At 49.4% G+C, this 12442-nt stretch overlaps 1 protein-coding gene and 1 pseudogene across 2 annotated transcripts in view; both read right to left on the reverse strand.

The window, feature by feature from the left end:
- Positions 1-12442, reverse strand: part of RAB26 (RAB26, member RAS oncogene family) — a 147005-nt gene that overhangs the window by 119352 nt on the left and 15211 nt on the right. The window lies entirely within an intron of this gene.
- On the reverse strand, positions 2168-2286 carry LOC136634170 (5S ribosomal RNA; annotated as a pseudogene).

Consider the following 12442-nt stretch of genomic DNA (forward strand, 5'->3'; position numbering starts at 1 on the left):
GGCCCATAGCCAGGGAGACAGACCAGGGACAGACTGCACTTGCTCCCAGTGTGGAGGGATTGTCACTCCCGGATTGGCCTTTTCAGCCACACTAGACGCTGTGCCAGAACCACCTTTCAGAGTGCGATACCATAGTCTTTCGAGACTGAAGGTTGCCAATACGTACAGAGGGCAAAATGGGAGGGGGGTGAAACCCCTGTCAGTTTTGGGCAGGGACGGACAAATCCAGCACGGCTTGACTCATCGAGTCATGAGTCCCCCTCCCACAATGTAACTCAAAAACGAGCCATAACTGGCGGCACTTTCCGAGCCACCAAGTCACCTTTTCACGACTCGAAAAGATTCAAGTCACGAGTCTTTCTGATACACGTGTCAGGTGCAGGGAAAAATAACGGGGCTGCTGCCGGATGTGTGTGTGTGTCGGAGTTCTCTTTAAACACTCCCCTGATGTACCCATCACATCTGTAAACAAGGTGGGAGGGGGTGGGGAGCCAGCATGAGAGCCAGGAGAGAAGCGGCAAGAGGGAGGAGGGTCGTGCACAGCAGCTGCAAGGCCTACCAGGACGACCCAGTACTTGGCAGCTCTATTCAGAAGTAGTCCCACTGCATTTGGTCATTCAATGGGGCAACATCCTCCCAAGTATACAGCTCATAGCAGCAATGCAGCTGGAAAGTATGATCACTATGAACCTCCCCCACTCGACTTCCCCAATTTCTTTTCCCCTGGACTCCAGCCAGTTCCAAGGCAAGAACCTCTTTGGGCTCCTTCTCCTGCCCTCCCTCTTCCCCCCCAAAAAAGTCAGACCGCCCATCCTTCATCTAATGACCACTGGTTCCTTTAGAGACGGGCAACAGAGCCAACTCTTGCCCCCCCCCTTGATCTGAAAGCAAAACATTGCCCCCTTCCCTGCCTCCTGGCTGGAACTTCCCTGCTGCTCGCCCGGTCTGAATGATGGCCCCAGGAGGTCTTTCACGCCGCAAAAATAGTAAGCAAGACACCCAGACAGACAGACCTGACTCTTCATGCGTGGGGACAAGTGCCAAGTCAAGGGGCTTTGACTCAAGTGTTCTGCTGAATCTTCCACACGTGGGACTCAAGTGTAAAACGGTCAGCGAAAAGCACGGATTTTTGCGACTCAGACTCGAGTCACCTGACTCAAATCCCCATCCCTGGTTTTGGGGATAGTGATGGAAGTCACAGTGGGGGTAAAATTCACCATTGCTGCCATTGCTCCACCTAGACGCCATCTTTCCACCCCTACCCACAAAAGAAGTACATATCCTCTCAGCATGATGCTACTTGATGATGTGGCATTGAGCATATACAACAGTGGTTCTCAAACTCTCTGGGACAGTTTGAGCCGCAGTAAATCCTTGCGGAGGCAGGGGGGAGGCAGGGACTGACATTTACTTACCAGGCCCTGCAGCAGCCTCCCAAGGGTGCGGGGAGCCCTGTGCGACCCTCCGCAGGGCTCCCCAAAGCTTAGAAAGTGAAAGCACAGCAATCGCACCCCGCCTCTGCAAAACCAGGGCGATTGCTCTGCTTCCCCTTTCTGAGAGGCTGGGGAGCCCTGTGCAGGGCTCTCCACACCCCCGGGAGGCTGCAGCAGGGTCTGCTCAGTAAATGCCAGTCCCTGTGCCCCCTGAAACTGATGAAACTGACACTGCCCTGCCTTGTCACACACCTTTGACTTCTCTAAACATTCCATGACATCACACCTTTCTGGCCAATCATGGGGGCAGAAGAGGTGATACTCACTGACCAGCATCAGAGGGCAGCCAAGTCTTTGCTTCGACCGTCCACCATTAACACCATTTCTCTCTGTAAAACACAAGCTAGTGAGAGGGCCATTTCCCCCACCCAATCACTGAAGTGATTACCAATATACTTTTTTTGCTGATTGACATCATAGGCAGTTTCCATGGCAACGAGGGTGATTATGATGAACACAGAGCATTACCCTAACGGCAGCCAATTTTGTCCTTTCGCTCGTCTAATCAACGGCTCTTCGCTGTCATCAGTGGAAAGGAGTCTTTTCCTTGCTCTCTTCTAAGGGTTTGAAAGGGAAGAAGCATGCAGGGAAAAGAGCCCCAGTTCCTTGCAAATGACTGCATCTGATAGCTGATGGTTGGTTGGCAACCTTTAGTCTCAAAAGACTATGGTATAAGCCTGCAGCACCCGGTATTCCCAGGTGGTCTCCCATCCAAGTACTAACCAGGCCTGACCCCACTTAGCTTCCAAGATCAGACGAGATCGGGCATGTGCAGGGTAACCTTGAAAGTGTCAGGCAAATTCAGAAAGGGAGGTCTCCATCACTATTAGCACTGATGATCACAATGTGCCCTCCCTCCATATCCAGGAGCACTCTATCTCCAACTAACAGGTGCTAGGGAACAAACAGGAGATTGTTTTTCCACCTCACTCTGTTGAGGGAGGTGTCATGAATACGTACAGTTTAGGCCTAGTAGCATGTAAAGCCTGGACCAAAGTAACCTGTAACAGAGAAGTGGCTTGCAGTTCCTAGCTGCAAGGAATTTACAACTCGATGGAAGGTGATAATGTAGCACCTACGCAGACAGAAAGGCGCCCATGGATCTCCAGTGGGGAGGGGAGAACTAAGAGGACTAGCATCCAGCCCCACTTCGAGAAGCTTCTCTCCCCAAGAGTTCTGACTGGGCAGTTTAAATGAGTACAGAGTCACCCCATCCTGTTAGCATGAGAAGTATAAGAACAAAGCCAAGGGGTGTGGGGAAGTCTTTGTCTTTGTCTCTTTTGGTGGAAAAGGTTGTGGGTGCAACATCCTGCAGGCGGAGAGCCAGGGCCAGGGCCTTGTGGCCTCATAGGTGACTTGGAGGAAAAATCTACAAAAGAAAGCTGACCCAGGTGAGAGTTAGGGAATAATAGAGATAGCCAGTTAGCTTTGTTATTTTAATGCTGATATGTTTCCCAGAAGTTTTATGCCTCTAGCATTTGCTGCCTTTTGCAACTTATGTAACCCTATGTATTTAATAAAGTAAAAATCCTTTTACTAAGTTGTTTCATTGTCTGTTGGGGACAAAGTTTCAGAATCCTGCCTAGCCGTTCAGCAAGCTACCAAATACGCATCGAGGACGAGTAACTTGAGGACTGAGGCTTTAATTAAAGAAAGTGCTCAGTGCCTGCAAGGGATAGAATTAAGCCTAGAGGGTCTCAGTGTCCCTGGTCTGAGACACTGGCACATACAGGGTGGTGGTAGTACTACCGAACAGGGGTCCTTGAGGGCTCTAGGGTTCAGGAACCAAGAACTCTGAGCACCCCAAAAGCCTGGGAGTGTACGACGTTTATGACAGGAGGCGGCTTCTTTGCATCTGGTGGTTTGGCCAGTATTGGCACCTGCACACTGGGAGTAGAGGGAGGGCCCCTTGGTCTGAGTCATCGCAGAGCAGGGGTCTCCAAACCCCGGCCCGGGGCCAGATGTGGCCTGCGGTCAGACTTTATCTGGCCCGCAGCCAGCCTCTGATTCCTTGAGAGCCTCTGGCCCAGTTGACCAAACACAACCAGAGTTGTGCCTGTGGGGTGGGGGAGTGGGGGTCCGTTTAAGTGTGTGCTTCGGGCTTTGTTGGTGTTTGGAGAAATCCTGGACATTTGAGCCCATTTATTCATTCATTCAAGTTCCATCTCTAATGTATTTATTTTAATTTTATATTTAATTTTTTTTTTCTGGCCCTCGACACTGTTCCAGATGTTTGATGCGGCCCTTTGGCCGAAAAGTTTAGAGACCCCTGTTGTAGAACATCTCAGCTTTTTAAAAAACATTCATTTGAAATCACAGTCTCACCAGAGACTATTATTTCCAGTAGAAATCAGGCTTCCCCCCCCCCCGTGTGGCCCCTCCACAGGGCAGGCAAACTCAAATAATTCCGTGGTAGAACCCCTACTTTGCATCCCAAAGGTCCCAGGTTCAAATCCTGGCAGCTTCCCCAGGTAAGGCAGAAATGAGCCCTTACTTGAACCTTGAAAAGCCACTGGCAGTAGGTGTACCGGATGCTGAGCTAGAGTTCCCAAGGGCCTGGCATGGCACAATGACGCCTCCTTCAGTGATGCAAAAGAGCAAATGAAGAGATGCTCTGGAAGCACACTTGGGCCAAAGGATCCAGCTTTGGTCAGATCAGAACTGACATGACCTGAATGAGGGATTTTCACTTTGCTCATTAACCACCCAGGATACTGACAGCCACAACTGCCGACAGACAGTAGAGGTCCATACATTCAAGCATCACCCCAAACACTGCACATCACATAAGCATGGGGCTCCCTTTGAGGCTTGCATGCTGCCTTAGTGCACTGCCCTTCCCCTGCCACCACCATCCCGGTTTTGTTATCAGAACTGTAATGGATCCACCAAGGCTTTTAGCAGCAGGCCAAGAGGGGAGTGCTCCAATCTTGCCCTGAGCAGTAAATGCCATTTTCATTGCCTATGCAGCTTTTATGAAGATTGCCTTACTGCACGTTGCTCAACAAAGGGGGCGTCCTCATCTCAGCTGTCGATTTATGATTGCCTTTGGTCTGGGTGAGAGATCTATTTAGATTGGCGCGCAGCTGATGCACTGATGGGCACTTGTGTGCTGGATATTCCCAGAGAGCAGATTCTTTCATCCCCTCAGCCAGCTAAAGATGATGTTTCATCATCTCACTTTGCCAGCAGCAGTGCTCTTGGACATCAATCAACACACATGGCACTTTAAGGAATGACATCAGCAGACAGACAGGACCCTGCCCCAAGGTGCTTCCTAACTCAAATGTGACTGTGCCTGCTTGATTTGACTGGTCTGAGGGCCCAGGTGAGACTGCAGGGATTTGTGGTTCAAACTATTGTCTCTTCCTAGTGTGCCAAATATTTAGATCAGGGGTGTCAAACATAAGGCCTGCAGGCAGGATGCAGCTCATGGAAGCTCTTTATTCAGTCCACATGATTGTTGGGCTCTCCCAGTCAAGAAAAAAGGTGCTGGAGGGGGGACATGATTGAGATATACAAAATTATGCAGGATAGAGTGGATAGAGGGGTGCACTTTGAAAAGGGGAATGGACAGATTGATGGAGGAAAAGTCCTACACTCCATGAAGGATACATGCAACCTCCTGGTTTTAAAGTAGGTTGTCCCAGAATGCCATGTGCAAGGGAATGGCACCAGGGTTCAGGTATCTTGTTGCTGTGTGTGCTCCCTGAGGCATCTGGTGGGCCACTCTGAGATACAAGAAGCTGGACTAGATGGGCCTTTGGTCTAATCCAGCAAGGCTCTTCTTATGGGGAGGAGGGGGGCATTCGACTCTGCCTGTAGGACAGGGGTGTCCAAAGTTTTGTCCAAAGGGTGTCCAGTTTTGTCCAAAGGGTGTCCAGGGGTGTCCAAAGGGGTGTCCAAACAAACAATGGCGGGGGGGGGGACAGGCTGCAGGATTCCCTAAGGGCCAAACCTTGAGACTATTGCTGCAACTGCATGCAAAGCTTGCTTAGACGTAAACCCCCCTGCGCACATCCTCATATGATTGCAGCTGTAGGGGGAGTGCCTTAGGATTTGTAGCAGGATATCAAGCTCACCTGCACTGGTTAAAATCAAGCAAAGAGCCTTGCAGGTCAGGACCAACCATGCAGCCAATCAGGCAACGATTGACAGAGGTTGTCCACCATCTTCCCTTTCCTTTGTTGGATTGGAAAGGAAGAGGAGAATGGTGCAGAAGGGGAAGCGTGGAGGAGACGCTCTAGCCCACCACTCTCCCCTCCTCCACACTTCCTCTTCCACTCTGTCCCCCTCAAAACCTGGGAGCAAGAGCAATCCAATCCTGCTTCTCCAGTTCTGGAAGCAAGAGCAGCAGAGTCTGGCACTTCACCAGGGAAGAGGGTGACATCTGACACACCACTTCTGGCTTTGCGCAGAGCCTCTCCTCTGCCAGTGGAGAGGACAGGAAGGAGGCAGAACTGCCATGCAAGTCTTTTGGCCGAGACACCCCCACACTCTCCACCAGCCAATAAGCTCACTTCCAAAAGGCCCTCAAAGATGCAGAAATTGGGTGGTAGGGAGAGGTGGAGCCATTGCTACTACCAGGAAATGTGGCAAAGACATTGCCGCCTTCTCCTCTCCATGGGCAGATGAGGGCAGGGCACCAAGGAAAGGAGACAGGAGAAGCTTCTCCCCAAACGGAGAGGGGTGCAGGAGCTCAACACTTTGCCTCAGAGCCCCCAGCCATGTGGCACTGGACCTGACATTCTGCAGCCCAGGCTCTCCGCATACTGTGCACTGCAGAAGGGCATCACATTTAAGGGGGTGCCATTTTGACATCTGAACAGAGGGAAAGAGGAAGATGCTGGTGGAACACCCCTTTCAGTGAAGAGGAAGCAGCAGCTTTTTCAGCTGCGCTCAAGAGCACTGCATGGAGCCATCCTGCAAGCGCAGGAGTGAGTGGTTGCCAGGAGTGACACTACTGCACCCCTGCAGGGACCAGGATGCGCAGAACGGTTTCCATCCCGTCACCACAATTGCAACCCTGCAGGGCCATTCCAGCATCCCTTTCTCCCTCTCCGCAGGTGGAGGGACCTTGCTTCAGCAGCAGCAGAACACAGACTCTAAAGGAGGAAGTTGCACCCCACGCAAACTCAAGCGCCCACTTCCACCCCATGTTCATCATTCAAGCAGACTTCCAAAATTACAATTCAAAAACCCAACACTAAAAAACGTTTAATTTTTTGGAAACAAAACACCAAGGACTGATCTCACCCCAATTCCTTCTCTCCCTCTCCACAATGCTGATTCAACAGCAGCATATCCAGCGAAGTCGTTCCCCCCAACTCTATGGCATGGTGGTAGGTCAAGCAAATGTGATTTTTTTTTTCTTATTAGTGCAGGCTCATGACAGGCCTAACAAGCTCTCACTGCATTTCAGGACTTTGAAACTCTCTCAGCGTCTCTCAGCTCCAATTCTGAGATCAGGTTTCACTTTGTTAGCAGACAAGTCCGGATTTAGCCTCGAGTGGAAGTCAGGAAGGACTGTCATATTGACAGACATCTTTGTACCGGCACAGCAGGATCCATCTCTCACCAAGGCAAGGCGTGAAGGGCCGTTTCCTCCTGCGAGGACACAAGCAGAGGGAGCCCTACCAAAACACATCAACAGGGATTCGGCTAGCCCATCTTCCAAGAGTGACCAGCCAGATGCCTCTGGCAAACCCACAAACACAGAATGAAGACAGTAGCCTCGCTCTCTCTCTCTCTCTCTCTCTCTCTCTCTCTCTCTCTCTCTCTCTCAGTGGTATCTCTAAGGCATCTGGCACTCAATTTTTTTAACACTCCCCCGAGGGCATCTTTCACCAAAAACCAGAAGTGTCTTTCAGAAGCTTAGCAGACACTCCCTCAGGGCATGGTACCCAGGGCAATGTACCCTCCATTCCCCTTAGCTAAGCCACTGCTTTCTCTCTCTCATTTGTCCTGAATCTCCTGCCAATCACTTTAACTGGATGACCTCCCAAGACCAAGCACCAAGTGAGAAGGTGAAGCCCAACCACATGAACCTGCCCACTCATCATGGTTAACAGAACTGGGGAGGGTTGTCATGGCCAAGGGACTGAGCTGGGAATCTGGACTCTTTGGTCTAAACTATGCCTTTGCCAAACCTCCCCCCCCCCCCCGATGGCAAAGCAGTCAAGGCAGCCTGGAGTAAAAGTTCAAACTAACAACAACATGCCAATTTGCAGCATAAAACATAAAGTCACCCTGAAAAACCGACAACAGACGGAACCTTTTTGGCCTCCTTAAAATCACTGTTCTGAAAAGGCTTGCCAAAAATTGAAAGCAGCTGGTGCTGAACCTCTCTGGAGGTGAGTTCAAATCCCCCATGCCACAGGTGAAAAGGTTCCCTCTGTTGTACCTCCAACACTTGGGAGGGCTGGGCCCATGATAGAGCCTCTAAAGTGGAATTGAGTTCCAAATCAGGTTCATATGGGGGAAAACAATTCTCAGGGGAGTCTGGTCCCCCAGACCAGTTAAGGGCAAAACCAACATCTTGCACCAAGCCCAGCAGCAAACTGATCAGTCTGTGAACCAATCCAAGCAGCTTCCAGCAAAGTTCCAGCAGCTGAATTCTGAACCGAAAGCCACTTCCAAACAGTCTTCAAGGGTAGCACCGCACACCTAATCTGGAAGTGATGCAAAAGTGGCTGATATAACGGAGTCAGCCAAATCTAACTCAAGACTGCTGGTTTAACCCTGACTGGCAGTCGGTCTCCAAAGGTTAAGAACATAAGAAGAGCCCCGCTGGATCAGGCCAAAGGCCCATCTAGTCCAGCTTCCTGTATCTCACAGTGGCCCACCAAATGCCCCAGGGAGCACACAAGACAACAGACACAACCTGCATCCTGGTGCCCTCCCCTGCATCTGGCAATCAGAGGCAGCCTGCCTCTAAAACCAAGAGCTTGCATATTCCTACTATGACTTGTAACCAGTAATTAACTTCTCCTCCAGAAATTTGTCCAATCCCCTCTTAAAGGCATCCAGGCAAGATGCCATCACTACTTCCTGTGGCAAAGAGTTCCACAAGCTAATTACACGCTGGATAAAGAAATATTTTCTTCCGTCTGTCCTGACTCTCCCAACACTCAATTTTAGTGGATGTCCCCTGGTTCTGGTGTTATGTGAGAGTGTAAAGAGCATCTCTCTATCCACTCTGCCCATCCCCTGCATGATTTTGTATGTCTCAGTCATGTCCCCCCTCAGGCACCTCTTTTCTAGACTGAAGAGGCCCAAACACTGTAGCCTTTCCTCATAAGGAAGGTGCCCCAGCCCAGTAATCATCTTAGTCGCTCTCTTTTGCACCTTTTCCATCTCCACTGTATCCTTTTTGAGATGTGTTGACCAGAACCGGATGCAATACTCCAGGGGTGGCCTAACCATTTATTTGGTACAATGGCATTATCTCTCCCAGCCCATTGCAATCCCTTCCAAAGGCATAAGAACATCAGAAGAGCCTTGTTGGATCAGGCCAAAGGACCATCAAATCCAGCTTCTTGCACCTTATAATGCCCCTGCAGATGCCTCAGGGAGCACACAAGACAACAGACACCTGCATCCTGTTGCCCTCCCTTGTTCCAAGCATTCAGAGACAGCCTTCTTCTAAAACCAGGAGGTTGCACATACCCAGCTTGTAAGCTATAATGGACTTTTCATCCATCAATCTGTCCAACCCCCTTTTAAAGTCATCTAGGCCAGATGCTATCACCACATCCTGTGGCAAGGAGTTCCACAGATTAATTACACTGGATAAAAAAATTTTCTTTACCCACAAAAAAGGTTTTGCTACAAAATAGCAAAGTTTTAACTCAACAAACGGGGCAATGAAAGTCACCCACATTTTTAGTAGAGATTGTTGGCCACAACATTGCACACTGATGGCCCAGAAGGAAGAACAAACCACCAAAGACAGCATCAACTCTCCACCCCCCTCCCATGTACCAAAACTTTGCTCCTTATTTTGGCACACCTGTTCCAATTACGCAACTAGCTGTTTTACAGTATACATTATACATATACATTAGCAGACTTGCAATTTGAGACAAATCCTTTTTGGCAGTTTTTGTACTTTTCGGCTGGATTTGACCCACAAAGTCCGTGCAAAGACTCTATAAGAAGATGCATAGAATACATTCCCCTAACATGTACACAATTTGTTTCAGGGCTTTTAAAGCAAAATAATTGAGGGGAGGACAAACTCCAGGTTTTTTGTCACAGTCTCTGGAAGGTGTGGGAGAGAAAAGAATCCACATTTCCCAGGGACTGTAATTATTAAAGAAAGGCTGCAATTGCATTCACTCCTAGTTTTTTTTTTTTCTTTTACATTGAAAATACCTTATACCAGCATTAGAATTTAAAATGAAGGTTCGTTTACCTCCAAGGCACGAATAAACTGACTTGCAGAGTGCTTTTTTCCCTGCATTTGACATTTCTGACATTAGAATGAGTCACCTCTAAGCTCAAATAGTTATAGAAAAGGGGGGGGCGAGAGACTGAACTTCCCCAAGGAGGAGGGGCTGCAGACAGTAACCAGAGCCTTTTCCCTAAAGTGGGGCACAGGTTAGCAGGCAAATTCTTGGTACCCAGGTTGGCCTTAGAGCAACAAACTCAAAAACAAACTGGGATTTTATATTTTCTAATCTCACCAGGGTTCAAGACATGGGGTGCAGGGGGTACATCATACCTGGGCCAGGGTCAAAAGGGGGCCAAGGAACTAAAGGAAGGAAGCCAGACATTTCCTGGGATCTCAAAAACTGTTTGCATATACAGGTGGAGAAGGTTTATCAGTGGATTTTATATTCGCAGATCTGGCTCAACACAGGTTCCCCACACCCACGCTGAGCCTGGCTTGGCTTCACCCGAACCCTTCAAAGGCGAAACCTCCGAAGTTGTGTTCTGGTCGCCTCCGGAGGGCTTTCTGAAGATCACAAAGACCATGCACATTCGCCCGCCTCGCAGAGGCAAAAAAAAACCACTTCTAGTTTCTGGAGGGAAACAAAAAGTGACATTTTTAATGCCTTATAAGGCATTAAGAGATGTAGGGAAGCTTCTGGAGGCTTGAAAGTGGTCGAAAGTGTGGAATTTGGTATCCATGGGGGTTTGAGAATGGATCCCTCGCGAATACCGAGGCTCCACCTGTATTGGGTGAGAACCAGCATTCACATCTGGTGTAAGCCAATGTAGTTGAATATTGTAATTTGTAGAATTACAATCCAATGGAGACTGGAAGGGGCCCCAAAGAAACTTCGTACCCTATGACAAAATTCCTCTCAGAGGCCCTGGCCAAACCCCTGCAACACTCTCCTGGCCCCAAGGCTGCATTGCAGCCAAGCAGCTGGTCCATACGGCTTTCTTATGGCCAGGGTGGCACATCCACAACAATGCCATGGCAGGCAGATATCAGAGGGTAGAACTGGATTCCCAGAGAGTAAAGGATGGACTTGCCTTCCCCTCACAAAGTATTTCTTTAACGAGCATGAAATTAAGCTGTGGAACTCCTTGCCACGGAATGTGGTGATGGCCCTGACAGATTTCTGGAGGAAAAGTCCATCACAGGTGACAAGCCTGGACTAGACAGGCCTTTGGCCTCATCCAGCTGGGCTCTTTTGACGTTCTTGTGCAAAATAAAAGAGGTAGCCTGACCCAGTTGCATCACCTTCAGAATTCTGGCTGCCCAGACACAGAATTGTATCCACACCCACACCCCCACCCCATCCCAATCTGCAGGCGGCTTCCAGGGCCAGCCGGCCCTCCATTTCTCAAGGGAAGCATTTTCTACTTGGGAAAGAAGCGGTTCTTTCTCATTTCAGAAAGAAGGATGACAGTTTGGATATAAACCAAAGGCAAGGAGGAAATGGCTGGCGGTAATTAAGGGAGCTAATCGGTGTCGGAAACGACAAATTAGACTTGGTGCTATTCTCCGGAGAAGCCCTCTGCCAGCGTTGCTTGCAACTCACTGGGGACAGCTTGCTTTTCCCAGTCCAATTTCCTACACGATTCCTACCCAAGGCAGGGTTGCTAAACAATCTTATCTCTGTTGCAAACACAGCTGTAAGACACAGATAATGACTGTGATAACCATTTATGCTCATTAACAATACAACATAAATCAAGCAAGGGCGACACACCTCAGAGGTCTCTTTTTGAGTGATGCTGGTTCCTGATCAGCCTACCTGCTGATCAACCTAACCCTGGCAGGATCTCAGATGCAGTTGGAAAAGAACCTTCCCTCAAATACTGGGGGGATGCTGCCAGCCCGTGCAGGCAACCCTGCAACAGGTGGAGCAAAAGCCTCACTCAGCAAGGCAGCTGCCTGTGTCCTGAAAAAACACAATACCTTTTGCAAACAAAGGGCAGTTTGGCAGTGGAACAGAGAGGTGGTGGACTCTCCCTCACTAGAGATATTCAAGCAGAGGCTCAACAAGCACCCGCTGGAGATGCTCTAAGAGGATTTCCTGGTTGGACTAGATGACCTATTAGGCCCCTTCCAACTCTATGATTCTAGGAAAACACAGGGGACTTGATCATAACAACAGCAAAACAGCAGCACTGGATCAGGCCAAAGGCCCGTTTAGTCCAGCTTCCTGAATCTCACTGTGCCGCCCCCTCCCCTTTATGTCTCAGGGAGCACACAAGACTACAGGAGACCTGCATCCTACTGCCACTCCCTTGCACTGGCATTCTGAAGTAGCCTACTTCTGAAATCAGGAGGTTCCATCATGGCTTTTAACCTGTGATGGAGTTTTCCTCCATCAATCCCACTTTTAAAAGGACTTAGGCCAGATACCACCACATCTGGTGGCAAGGAGTTCCACAGATCAATTACACACTGGATCAAGAAATATTTCCTTTTGTCTGTTCTAACTCTTGACACTCAGTTTTAGTGACAAGCTGGAGGGTGGCATTGG

This window comes from Tiliqua scincoides, chromosome 13 (genome assembly GCF_035046505.1).
Source record: "Tiliqua scincoides isolate rTilSci1 chromosome 13, rTilSci1.hap2, whole genome shotgun sequence".
NCBI classification, from domain to species: Eukaryota; Metazoa; Chordata; class Lepidosauria; order Squamata; family Scincidae; genus Tiliqua; species Tiliqua scincoides.